Source organism: Struthio camelus, chromosome 2 (genome assembly GCF_040807025.1).
Source record: "Struthio camelus isolate bStrCam1 chromosome 2, bStrCam1.hap1, whole genome shotgun sequence".
Classification (NCBI taxonomy): domain Eukaryota; kingdom Metazoa; phylum Chordata; class Aves; order Struthioniformes; family Struthionidae; genus Struthio; species Struthio camelus.
This window is the reverse complement of record NC_090943.1, coordinates 80,340,961-80,353,893: the sequence shown is the minus strand read 5'-3', so window position 1 is coordinate 80,353,893 and position 12,933 is coordinate 80,340,961. Positions and strand designations below refer to the sequence as shown.

Below are 12,933 nucleotides of genomic sequence, written 5' to 3'. Positions count from 1 at the left end.
GCCAGATTTGGTGGAGGGGTGTATGTATGCACGTATATGTGTGCATAGGATATGAATTTGTAGTTTACAAGGAAATAGGTAAATGATAAAAATCTCAAGTACTTGGTGATAGCGAGCAGGAAGTTGGCGAGAAAATGTGGCATGGTAAACGTAGGTCCCTGTCTCCTCCTTGTTTCATATCCTGCATATGAGAAGTTTCCTGGGTACAGAGCGTTTTTATGCAGTACTGCTTAGGTGTTCAGTAGGTTTCTTGAAACTTTCATAGGTCAGAAAAGCGTTGGAAAAAATATGTGAGTGCTTTCGGTCACCTAATTTAGTCACTTCACGTAAGTGGGTAAACAGTGATTCCTGGCAGCCTGCTGCCTTTGATTAGGTTCAAGGGTGACCCGGTCCTTGGTAGTACCTTGGCTCTGCGCCGAAGCCTTTCAGAATCAAAGACCTGAATGCGTGACTTAAGTGGACTATTACTATTCTTCACTAGTCTTTTTCAAGTGTATTTTGCTGCTGTATGATTCTTGTCTCGTTATTTAAAATAAGACAGCGATTGCTTGATCTACAGTACATTTTCTGTGTCAGTAATGAAAAAAGGCAAGATAATTTTTTGGATGTTTCTATTGTTTTTATCTTTAGTTCTTACAATAGGTTAACACCTTGAAGTGTTCTTAATAAAGCATCTTTTCTTTTTTTCTTGGACTTCTTTTTGTATTGTTTTGAGACCTTAGAGACTTTGTATTGTTTTGAGACCTTAGAGACTAACAGCGTTTTTCTCTTGAACTTTTTCTAGTTTTGTGGGAAAATGAGTGAACACTAAAGTCCTGCCTGCCTGAATCTGGTCATGGTTTTCACTCAGGCCCGTATTTCATCCCATATTTGAGGCCTGTTTAATTTGAACAGTGGTTAGGGCACCAAGGGAAATGTTGAGAGTTTTTCTCAAATTCATATATCCTGTGGATTTTATTAATTCTTTGACCTCTCTTCTGATTCTCATCACCACCCAGTCTGCCAGTTATTTTAAAGAATATATATTTTTTCTGACTCTCTTTCTGTTTGGTTCATTATGGTGTAGTTAAGTGCCTTACACTGCTGCTATGTTGTCTCGAAATACAGATGTTTAGTGACTGCTGTAAATGTCTGAGAATTGCCTATGAGCTGTCTTTTAACACTTACTGTTTCTTTGTTTCCTTATCACCTAGGAGCTGATGTGGTAGAGCCAGGACCCCACTGTGCTAGGCTCTGCGCAAACACGGACCAGAGGCAGTAGATGATTACAGAGTGATGGTGACTAAAAGGTAGGTAAGAGACTGTATTTTGTTCAGTGGGTGGACAGTGATGTCATGGACAGATTGTATGATGCTATCTGGAAAAAGGATAGTGAGAGAGCTTTTTAGGTCTTTACAGGTATTCTGCCTCTCTCTCCTCCCTGGAAATGGGAGGAATGCAAGAAAAACAGAAGCTGCCATTCTCCTTTCTTTTTCGCACTCTCAAATTATACTCAACTTCAAAAAGAGAAACTATGTAAAAGTGAGGTTTCTTGCTTGAAGAAGAGCTAGCAAGGACAGCTGTAAGAGCAAAATGTTTGCAGGTGGCAGAGATGCTATTTCAGGATGCTGTTTTGGAGGCTTCACACAAATGTTTACAAATGTTTACAAACTGTCAGGCTAAACATAAAATTAATAAATGCTTTTTTTCAAGCAGGAGAGAGCAGGAGGCCTGCTGAAGGGTCTTTGGGGCTTGTGTGTGATCGCATTATAGAGGTAATCTAAGATAAAGCTGCAGGAGAAAACTAAATATTTTAAGTTTTGTATGCGTCTCTACTCTCCCTTGAAATGCTGGGACTGGGTCTTATTTTGGAAGCCATCATATGGGAGGCTTCTCAGGTTGTCTTTGTCCACTGGAAGTCTTTGTAGGGGAGTTTATGGAACAAATTGAATGTTCCCAATTTAATAGGACTAGATATAACTCGCCCAAGGCTTTAAGGAGCTGAAGGGCTGAGTACACCAGCTACAGACTGTGGTGTGCAGCCTCTTGCTTAAAAGGATCTCGACAGCTGAGGATTTGAAGTTGTCTAATTTGATGTTAAATATTAGAAAGTATTCATGGGGGATCTGAGAACGTACAAACCAGTAAACCTCGTGCTTAAATTGAGTAGAGTAATTAAAAAAAAAAAAGATTAGATTAGTGGATGTGTTAGAAAGGACACTGGATAAATATGACACAAATACTGTGAAAGAATTGGTTTCTGTGAAGTAGACCCTGATGAAGAGGAGGCTTAGAGACAAATTAATATGAGCCTATAACTGCTTGAAGGGCAGTTACAAAGATGATAGAGCCCACAGTCTTAGTGGTGGGTGGTCAGTTCTCATAGCAGTTAGAAATCACCTGTGGATTTCCACAGATCTGTGGCAGCCCCACGGGGATCATTACATTCGTAAATGGCTTGGGACAGAGAGCAAAGTTTGGTGATAGAATTTGTTTCTGATACTAAGTTATTCAGGGTAAAAGAAGAGAAGGCGGAGTGGAAAACTGCAGAAGAACCTTACGAGACTAAGCGGCCATTAAAATGGTGGGTGACGTTCAGGGTCAATACTTGCAAAATTTTTTGAGCTGGCCCTTGCCAGGCAAGAATGAGCTCTTGGGATTAGAAGCAGTAATTTCATGAAAAAAATGAGCTCAGTACTTAATAGCAGTCAAAAAACAAATTTATATCAGGAATAGTGAAAGGATAGAGATGAAAATGTCATTATGGCACTCTCTAAATCGATGATGTGTTTGTGTCTTGAATACAGTGTGCAGTTCTAGTCTCCTTATCTCAGAAAAAAGTAGAGTAGAACTGGGGAAGGTTCAGAGAAGGGCAACAAGAACAGCTTCCATGCAAAGAACAGCCAGCTATAAATCATGTTTTCTAGGTTAGAAAAGAGATAGTGGCCAGATGATAACAGTCGAAGTCTACAAAATCATTGGACGTGTGAGGAGCATGAATTGGAAATTATTGTTTCGTACCATCTTATGTTTGTAACAGAAGAACTATCAGGTAAAGCTGACAGGTAGCAGCTTTCTTGAAAGCGCAGAAAGGAAGTTGCTCTGCATCCAATAGGTAAGCTAGCTCTGGAATTGCTCACTACAGGATGGTGTGCATGCTGCCCGGTTATAAAAAGCTACTGAGCAAAGTTAGAAAAGGAAAAATAAATCAGAGCTGACAAATACAAGATACTACCGCTAGGTTAGGAACCTATTTGCTGCAGAACGTAGAAAAGTTGTGTGTTCTTGGAGGAGAAGAAAACTATATTTCTACGCAATAGCTCTGTTTTCTTCCCCGTTCCCAAGGCCTCTGTTGTTGACTGCTCCTGGAGACCGGGCACTGGGTCAGACTGGATATTTAGTCTGAGACAGTTCGGTCCTTCACTGAGGCTGAACAGCTTGGCTGGCCCACTAGGGCCATTTGTATGCACTGAGCATTTTATAAATAGTAAGGTTGCAGGGTGTAGTCCCAGCAGAGGACCCTGATAGAAGCATTTAAAAAACAGACCGCGAAGCTGTTATGTCATTTGAGGTCCTGTGCTGCACTCAGACTTCACCCTCATTGTAAGATGAATACCTTTTGGCTTATTTTGGCATTTGATATATTACAATTAAATTAGTCTTAATGTATTCAAGCTGTTTCACTGAGAGTTCAGTTCCTAGTCCAAAATCTCACTTTTTTTCTGACTATGTTCCCTGTACAGTCTGTACTGCCTGCCAAAGAGAGATGAATTACTAGCATGCTTTTTGTCACTTACATTAGTCCTGGTGACACACATTTCTGTGTAGAGAAGGTAGATTTCGAGGGGAGAGATAAGCAGGATGAAAAGACAAAGCCTGGAGAGAGTTCCAAGAGAATGAGAAAAGAATGCTAAATTTGGAGATACTTCTGAGTTTGTGACTTTGCATGAGAGGCAAAACGTTAGAGTTATATTATGATGAGTAAAAGAGAAAAGATAAAGGCTATAGAGTTACATGACAGCAGTTGAAATGGTGAAAACTGATAAGGAGTGCTGGAGGAGAGAAAGTAATAGAAGATTAGTGTAAAATGGATAATAAAAAAAAGGAGGAATTGAATGGGAAGTTGTAAGCAAGGATTAAAAACCTTCTCCAGAAGTTTTGCAGAGTTAACAAAACATGACATGAGGACAGCACAACTGTAAGAACTTAGAAAGGAGCAGATAGAGGGAATGAAAGAACCCAGGTCTGTGCTTTTGATTCAGTGGTTCATGGCTTGATATGGATGGATCTGTGAAAGCAGTAGAGAGTCTTTAAATTTGCTCTACCAGTAACTGTACTTCCCCAGGACAATTTTCAAGGGATCTGCAAATCAAATAAAATGGGAGAGGATAAAAAAGTTTTTTCATTAGATTAAAGAAAGTTGTTGCTCTCGGTAAGGAGTTTTGGTAAAACAGTAGCAGAAACAAGACTAAAGCAGCTGAAATGGGGACTTAAAAGAAAGGAATTTTAGGCAACTTGGCCAAAAATGGTGAAGACTAAGGTGAAATGAATATTTCAAAGAATAATGCGCTGCGAGTTCTGAGGCAAAAGCAGTTTTTCTTGCAGGGGGCACGAAGGCATGGTTTTAGATAAATGAAGGAGAATCATAGAATGAGATCAGTTACAAGGGAAAAAGGAGGAAGACAAGAAATTGCTGTCTCAGCCGCTTCCCAAACAGCCTGTTTCTCTGAGCGTATTGGCAAGGGAGGTTCCTTCCTCCTGTCCTTTCTGCCTGTGCGTCTTCCTTGGCGTTGGTGTGTTGTGCCAGGAGGTTTCCTTTTGTGACCAGGCTTGGAGAATTGCAGCAAATGAAGCATAACAATGAAAAGTCCGTTGTTAGTTATTGGTTCTGTTTATGTTAGAAGTTAACTGCGTTGTTTCAAGCCGGTAATGGCAATTTCAGACTGGAATGAGGGAGCTTAATGCTCTTTCAGGACCTCCGCGCCTGGTATAGAACGTAATTTCAGACCACTGAGCTGCAAACAGCTTGGCATCGAAGTGATGAATTGTGTTGTGCTTGACACTGCGTATGAGGTGAAGGAGGATCAGAGAGGAATGGACACGGTCACTATCTCTAATGGAAAGACCCTTTGTTTCTTACTACAGAGAATGACCCTCTTCCCATTAAAGCCTGTTTTTAAGTCCCTAAGATTAATGGCATCTATAAACTGGGTCTTAACACCTGATGTGAAACTAAATGGTCTTTGATTTATAATTTTAATCTCCTTTTTAGCCTTAAAAATCTAATTAAGAATAAAGTTCTCCACACCCACCACTCCAAACTCACCCCCTCCCCAACATCACACTTGTTCTTCTTCCTGCCCTTGGGATGCTGTCTTTTAAGTATCCCAGATATATTTCAGTGAGTTGCTTTCCCTTGTCTGGCTTGTTGAAAATGTCAAAGAATTTGTAGAAAAGGGCGCAGTTTTGAGACTCTTTGAGATATCTCCGTTGCTGCAAGTTCTGTGCATGTATTTTACATGACATTGATTTTTGTACTTACAGTGTGCATTGACACAGGGTGTATAATTTGTTTGCTATGGAAGCCCTTTTCTACAACAACACTGAGAGGGATTTGAGTTATTTTTCACTCAGCTTCAGGTTGCAGCTTTATAAAATATTTTATGGAATATACACTGTTGGAAAACATGCAAGATTAACAGCTCTGGAAATTGAAATTCTAATTTATCCATGGACTGGATAGCACAGTCTAGTTTGGTACAAGCTCTGTATCTTGGCAATGTGATTCGTGTTGAACCTGCTGAGATGAACTCTGTTTCAGTTATTTAATATTTACAGAGCACTGAAGGTATGCAAAGATTTTTGGACAGCGAGCGAGCCATGTTTCAATTTGTGTTTTCATTTCTTTGTATGTATTATGTTTAGTACAGTGTAGATACAAGTTCGTATCTTTAAAAAGCAAAGGAGTATAAACTCCCCACTGAAGCGCCCATGTAAAGGAGATGTGCTTAGCTGTAGTTGTATGGTATCCCTAGAAGCTCATATGGCTGTAGTGGTTGGACTAATAAATGTTAAAATGCTATATGAAAAAAGGAAACAATTAAAAAACCCAAATGCATCATGGTAACTTTAGCAATACAGCTTCTCTGCTAGAAGGCTAGACGCCCTCGTGGCAGGAGCCTCTTACCGCGTTCCCATCTCTGCTTTAGGGGCTCTTCAGGAGCACGTGAGTCCCCTCCTCTCTTGGTGCATGCAGAGGCACAGTGTAAGCATGCAGAGGTACAGTGTAATCAGCTCACTTCGCAAGATGATTTCTGTTCCTGCTCTTCGCTAAGCTGCATGTCGTTCATGGGATGCAGGGTGATACGTGTGGTGCTTGTGTCATATTGCACCACCGCTGTATACACTGATGCTGTTTTCTACTCTGACTTGATCGTTCCTCAACACCACACCTGCAGTCAAAAGGCAGATTTTAGTTGTACTTTTATATTTGATGAGATGTTTTATTGTACTTTTGTTTTTCCTCGTGTCATTGACAAAGGCCACATACAGATTATTTATTTTTTTCACGGTCTTTTTCCTTTATTTGCTATTCCTTCTAGTCCTTTATGGCTGGACTGTCGTTCTGGAAGTAGATGTGATGGTATGTCCTTCTGTAATAATACACAAATGCATCAAAGCATAGAGCTGATAAACAAAGCAGAAGTAATTTAATTGCAAAGGGATTATAGAAGAGCAGAAGAGGTTGTGGTTATAGGGTATAAGAGAGCATGCTTAGTACTACTGATGTGCTGAGGGGGAAAAAATATGGGAAAAGGAAGAACATATTTTAGCGTTTTCTTTGTATTTAAATGTGTGCCCTCTCCTGCTGGAGAACAGAGAGGTTTGGTTGCCTCAGAAAAGATAGGCACAAGGCAGAGCCATCCTCCAGTGAGCTGTGTTTTTCCCTAGTGGGAAATCCAGGTCTACAGTGCTTGGTAAAGGGAAGGGTGAATATAGCTTGATTTGCAAGGGTCTAATCTGTTCCCCACTCTGAGCAGGAGTCAAATTAGTAATACACATTTGCTTAGTGGAAAGCGTCATTCATGCTGCGTGATAGCTGGTTGTCTGTGTTAGAGTTGATCAAGAAGGGATGGGAGCATCAGCTGTCCCACAACAACTTGCAGCACCTTGGGTAAAACTTTACAAGTTTTCTTATTTGGTTCTTACTGGTTCTTTCTTATTTGACTCTTATTTACAAGCTTTCTTACTTGGTTACACCTGGTACCTGCTGTGATTCTGCCCCATAACCCTACTTGATGGAAACTGCCTGGTCATGTCATTATCTGCCAAGGCCCTGTAATGAAGTGGAGGTGAGACACCTGTAAAAGTCTCCTGTAGACTGCTGGAGAACTGATTTTTTTTCCTAGTTTTCCCCTTCAATGCCTGTGCTTTTACAGGGTTGTCTGCACTAATCATGTTTTCTCCTCCTGCCTCGACTTGCCTGTTCAACAAAATCACTGCAACTTCTCAGGCATCCTTGTGCGCTTGAACTCAGCAATTTCCAAGGAGATGGGAGACATCCCTCAGACTTCTCTCAAGCCATCCCTCAAGACTTTTCTGAAGCCATTTCTTGAGTCTGTATCGTTTTCCAGTCCTCAAAAGATGTGTACTTGAACAGGAATTTCTCCAGCAGGGTGGTCAGTGCTTTGAAAGGATCCCATGAAAGGGACACTTTGGGATCTGTTGTCTTTTAAAATTGACCAGAACAATGACCTGTCTGCTTGTTTTGGAAGAATTACTGGAGTGGTTAGGAGGAACAGCGTTATTCATGGTCATGCAGAGAGCTCTCTTCTGTCTTTTAACCCATGCTTCTCTGAGGTAACCAACCGTTTGCATCTAATGTAGCATGCTGGCTCTTTGAATACCAAAGTAAATGGGAAAAAGGGTTGGTCTGGCCTGCGATGAGCACTGTGGGTTGGCAGATCTGCAGCTCAGGGTGAGCTGAGGGTGTGGATGCAGCAAGGCTTCAGCAACTCTTCAGCAAGGCTTTTGACACTGTCTCCCATCACATCCTCGTAGGTAAACTCAGGAACTGTGGGCTAGATGAGTGGACGGTGAGGTGAATTGAGAACTGGCTGGATGGCCGAGCTCAGAGGGTTGTGGTGAATGGCGCAGAGTCAAGTTGGAGGCCTGTAGCTAGTGGTGTCCCCCAGGGGTCAGTCCTGGGTCCAGTCTTGTTCAACATATTCATCAATGGCCTGGAGGAAGGGACAGAGTGCACCCTCAGCAAGTTTGCTGATGATACTACAGACCTGGGGGCAGTGGCTGATACCCCAGAAGGCTGTGCTGCCCTTCAGAGGGACCTGGACAGGCTGGAGAGGTGGGCGGAGAGGAACCTCCTGAAGTTCAACAAAGGCAAGTGCAGGGTCCTGCACCTAGGGAGGAATAATCCCATGCAGCAGTACAGGCTGGGGGCTGACCCGCTGGGAAGCAGCTGCACAGAGGAGGACCTGGGAGTGCTGGTGGACAACAAGTGGAGCATGAGCCAACAATGTGCCCTGGTGACCAAGAAGGCCAATGGTATCCTGGGGTGCATGAGGCAGAGTGTTGCCAGCAGGTGGAGGGAGGTGATCCTGCCCCTCTACTCGGCCCTGGTGAGGCCTCACCTGGAGTCCTGTGTCCAGTTCTGGGCTCCCCAGTGCAAGAGAGACATGGCACTCCTAGAGAGAGTCCAGCGGAGGGCTACAAAGATGATGAGGGGCCTGGAGCACCTCTCCTGTGAAGAAAGGCTGCGAGAGCTGGGCCTGTTCAGCCTGGAGAAGAGAAGACTGAGAGGCGATCTCATCAATGTGTATAAGTATCTGAAAAGGGGGTGTCGAGAGGATGAGGCCGATCTCTTCTCCGAGGTGCTCAGCGACAGGACAAGAGGCAATGGGCACAAACTGAAGCACAGGAAGTTCCATCTAAACCTGAGGAAAAACTTCTTCACTGTGAGGGTGACAGAGCATTGGAGCAGGTGGCCCAGAGAGGCTGTGGAGTCTCCTTCGCTGGAGATATTCAAAACCCGCCTGGACGCGATCCTGTGCAATGTGCTCTAGGGGGCCCTGCTTGAGCAGGGAGGTTGGACTAGATGATCTCCAGAGGTCCCTTCCAACCTAAACCGTTTTGTGATTCTCTGACTCATAAGTTGCCATTCTCCTTGCTGTGTGTTGCAGGGAGATGCGTTGCCTTTTGTGATGAGCACAACTTCCATCAGCCTTTTTTTTCCCCCTTCTTATATACAATGGCTATGGTGTTCTCAAAAGTGCTGTTTCTGGCTGATTTCTGTTTGGGACAGGGGAGGCTTCGAGGGAGAAAATGATGCCAATCGGGAATGAGTGCAGAGCGCTTACAGTGTTCAAATAGGGATGGAGACTTGTGGGGTGGGAAAAGATGAAAAGGAAAGCCAGGAAAGTGGAGTGGAGGGCATACTGATCTTTGTGGGCTGTAAACTATATGGGCATGTGATCCTCCCAGGAAATCGTGTGAAACTCAACTGTGGTATGTCAGGGCCTGTGCTGGTGTTAACGATCTTTTGTTCGTCCCAGGGAATGGGAACCCTGGCTGTGCTGTGTGTGTGGTGTGGTTTCCCGAGACGCACCAAATGTGAGGGTATGAAGATGCTACAAGAAGCTGTGCAAACATGGGGTGCAGGCTGTGTTGTGTGTCCTTTGAAAATAATATTGCCTGAGACCACCAAGATCTAAATCAGGGCATTCTTGAATGAGGCTTATAGCGTGCTGGAGAGCTGGCAAAGAAAAAAATCTGGATGCAAGCAGAACAGCCGAAACTTTGCCTTTATTTTCCAAAAATCTAAGGGAAGACATAATAAACTTACATGTTTCTATTTATGAGCTCAAGGTGACTTTGACCCTTTGACCCTTGCTTTCTGAATTTCAGACTCCTCAGAAGTCTATATTTTCCAGTGTATGCAATGTGTGCATACTGCATGCTTATAAAATTCCAAAATGCTACATGAAAAATGATGGCTACAAAGCTACAGAAATCTGAAGCGCTTTTGGATATGGTGGAGACATCGGTGACACTTATATAATTTAGTATGTGACTGATTGAAACTGTCAACCACTGTGTTTTTTTCTGTTGCACTTCGCAGTTGAATCAGAGATCCAAATGCAAAATCAAGTATGGAAGACTATCATGGGATTAGTGGCTCCCTTTTGGACACTATGGCCCTTAAGTTAATGATGGGGTTAGAATGAACATTAAAAAGTGCTTTCATTTATAATTGCATCTGTATAAGTGTGTGGGAAAACTTTTGCTGATACACAAAAAAATCTGAATCAGCATCCTTGCAGTGGTAAGGGTACAGAGCCAAGAAAAGTGAACCAGTAGCCTATTCCCCCGAGGCTTTTTGTAGAATTGCTGTAGAGATGTTGGATGGCTCAGTCCACCTAAGCATTCTCCATAGGATGCTATTTGTTTCCTGCACAAAAAAACTGAAATAGGACTTGAGAAGTTTGGTGAGGTGAGCAAGTGTTATGAGCGCTTATCTTGATAGATGAGTTCACTTATGCTGTTGCTGTAAAGAGGAGCTATGTTGGTTGTTGATGGGAAGAAACAAATGAAAAGCTGGCCATCAGCTAGGAGCTGAGAGGAGGTGGGAGGCTGAAATGCAGCTGCGAAGGATGCTGACTGGATTTGTCATATGGGGGGGTATTCTCTTCCATTGCACTTAGGTTAGTTGCAAACACTGTGAATTTGCTGAACTTTATTTAACAACCACTGTTCAATAAAACAGTACCAAAGAACTGCAGCACTGAACTCACTGTGAGAAGGATAAATTCTTCTGCAGTAGTTGTCTGAAGCAGACTGTCACTGCAAACTTTTCATGACGTTTTGGAGCTCATCCAGCAGTTCTTTTTAGTACTAGCTACTTAAACGTAATCTTTATTTTGGAGGTTTGCCTGGTATTAAAGTGCTGAATGTCCACTAATAGTTTTATTTCAGCAGTGCAATTTTGTCCTGTAGATTGGTCATTCACATTTCAAAACGTACTTATTTTAAGTTCTTATGAAAGCTAAATTCCCAAGTACTTTCAAGCAGTTTTTTTACAGCGACTTACCATGTGCTACAAACCGTTTTTCTGGCTTTACAGAATATTAAATACAGGAGCTTCAAATAGCTGATGTTTGTTACTGTCTGTCTGCTGGCTTCTTTTGCATCCATGTAAGAGAACGTTCTGACATAATTTCCTGTACAATTTGCACGTAGAAAATAAGTAGGTCTGGATAGCTCCAGTGATAATCTGTGATGTGATGATCTTCTTAGTTATTCAATATGTACAGCTTCAGTCTCTGTGTTGCCTCTTCACAGTTTATCTAGAATGCAACAGCTAAACTTGCATTACTTTCATACTACTCTTTTCTATCTACTTCTATTAATGCTGCCTTTGCTCAAAATCACTTTTATGTTTTCTCAAGATCTTACACAAATTTTCATCCAACTCTAACCTTCATCTTTTTCATTCTCCTTTCAGCTGATTAAAATTACTTTCTGTCCAGGTAAATGTTTTCCTGTGGTCATCTCCGTGCGTTGTCCTCTGCTGCATGGACCTCTTCACAGTCCCAAACTACTACCCCTTTTAAATCATGTTTTAAACCTGCTGCCAGTACAAGAAGGTTTATAATAACATGAGAAGAAAAGAAAAAGATGACAAAGCATCCTAAGCTAGAATACCTCCTTGTCCTCCTACTGTGTGTCATACCTGCATCTGGATGGAGATCATGGTAGAAAACAAAATGCAGGGCCAGCTTTCAAATTGTGATCTCTTGTAATTTAAGAGTAATTTTTGTTTTATATATTATGAAGCATCAGTGCATTGCAAATGCAAAAGAAATAGCAATCACAGCTGTACGTACAGTAATGACTATGGTCCGGCATAAACTTCTGATTCACAGTGGAGAAACTTCAAAGTTCACTTTTTCTGTGGGTCCAAAACGTACTCTGTATTATGTAGGGAGCACAGATGCTTTTTTACTAGAGGATAATAAATAGCAATTTAAAAGTAAATTTAGAGAAGAAGAGGAGTTTGAAGGCTATTCAGGAAATGTCATCATTGCCGTGGTTCCTCTCTAGAGTTACTGCCCTTCTACAAAAATATTTAATTAATTATGTAAAATAAACATGATTATGTAATTTGAAACAAAGGAAAAAGCAATGCCATATGCATATGCTAGCAAATATGGTTAAAAATGTTAAAAATACATAAATTTTCTGGTCATTATTTTCTTAATAATCCTTGCTAAATGAGGTGGAGAGCCATGCTTTCGTTATATTAGGATTTAAGGGGTAAATAAGATTTGTCACTAGTGATTTTAATTTTGTGAGGTGTAGAAATATGTAGTATAGCATCTTAATTCAGCGACAGCGTAACTGGGTTTCTGAAAGTACATGTAGCCTTCAAATTGTTGTCCTCAGCTTTACATATTATGTTCTCGAGAGGCAACGGGCACAAACTGAAGCACAGGAAGTTTCTGAACATGAGGAAAAATTTCTTTACTGTGAGGGTGACTGAGCACTGGAGCAGGTTGCCCAGGGAGGCTGCGGAGTCTCCTTCCCTGGACAGGGTCCTGGGCAGCGGTGCTTTAGGTGACCCTGCTTGCACAGTGGGGTTGGACTTAGATGATCTCCAGAGGCCCATTCCAACCTTGGCCATTGTATGATTCTCTCTCCAGAGTGTGCCAGTGATATTTGGAAAGCGCTCGTGTAAGAGCCATTAACTGCACTGCTGGATAAATTGAAAGAAACTTCTGAAATTCATTTTTTACCATGTTTTGCACGGGAGGACAGTCTGGGAGAAAGTCTAGTTAATGAGGACATGAGTCTTTTCATGTTGAGGCCTTTGCTAACTCGACTGCAACCAGAAGATGTCTTTCCAAACCATAGGACTTCCTAGGAAATGGGTGAGGGATT

The 12,933-nt window shown here is 42.0% G+C and overlaps 1 protein-coding gene across 28 annotated transcripts in view; it reads left to right on the top strand.

Moving 5' to 3' along the window:
- SEMA5A (semaphorin 5A) overlaps window positions 1-12,933 on the top strand; it is a 315,141-nt gene that overhangs the window by 71,243 nt on the left and 230,965 nt on the right. For 19 of the 28 annotated variants that reach the window (XM_068931379.1, XM_009665155.2, XM_068931381.1 and 16 more), the window contains one exon: window positions 1,194-1,289. The gene's annotated coding sequence lies outside the window, so the exon portion shown is untranslated. Of the gene's footprint in view, window positions 1-1,193; window positions 1,294-1,695; window positions 1,755-12,933 lie in introns of those variants that run through there. The other 9 variants (XM_068931382.1, XM_068931389.1, XM_068931397.1 and 6 more) reach the window with 2 other exon arrangements.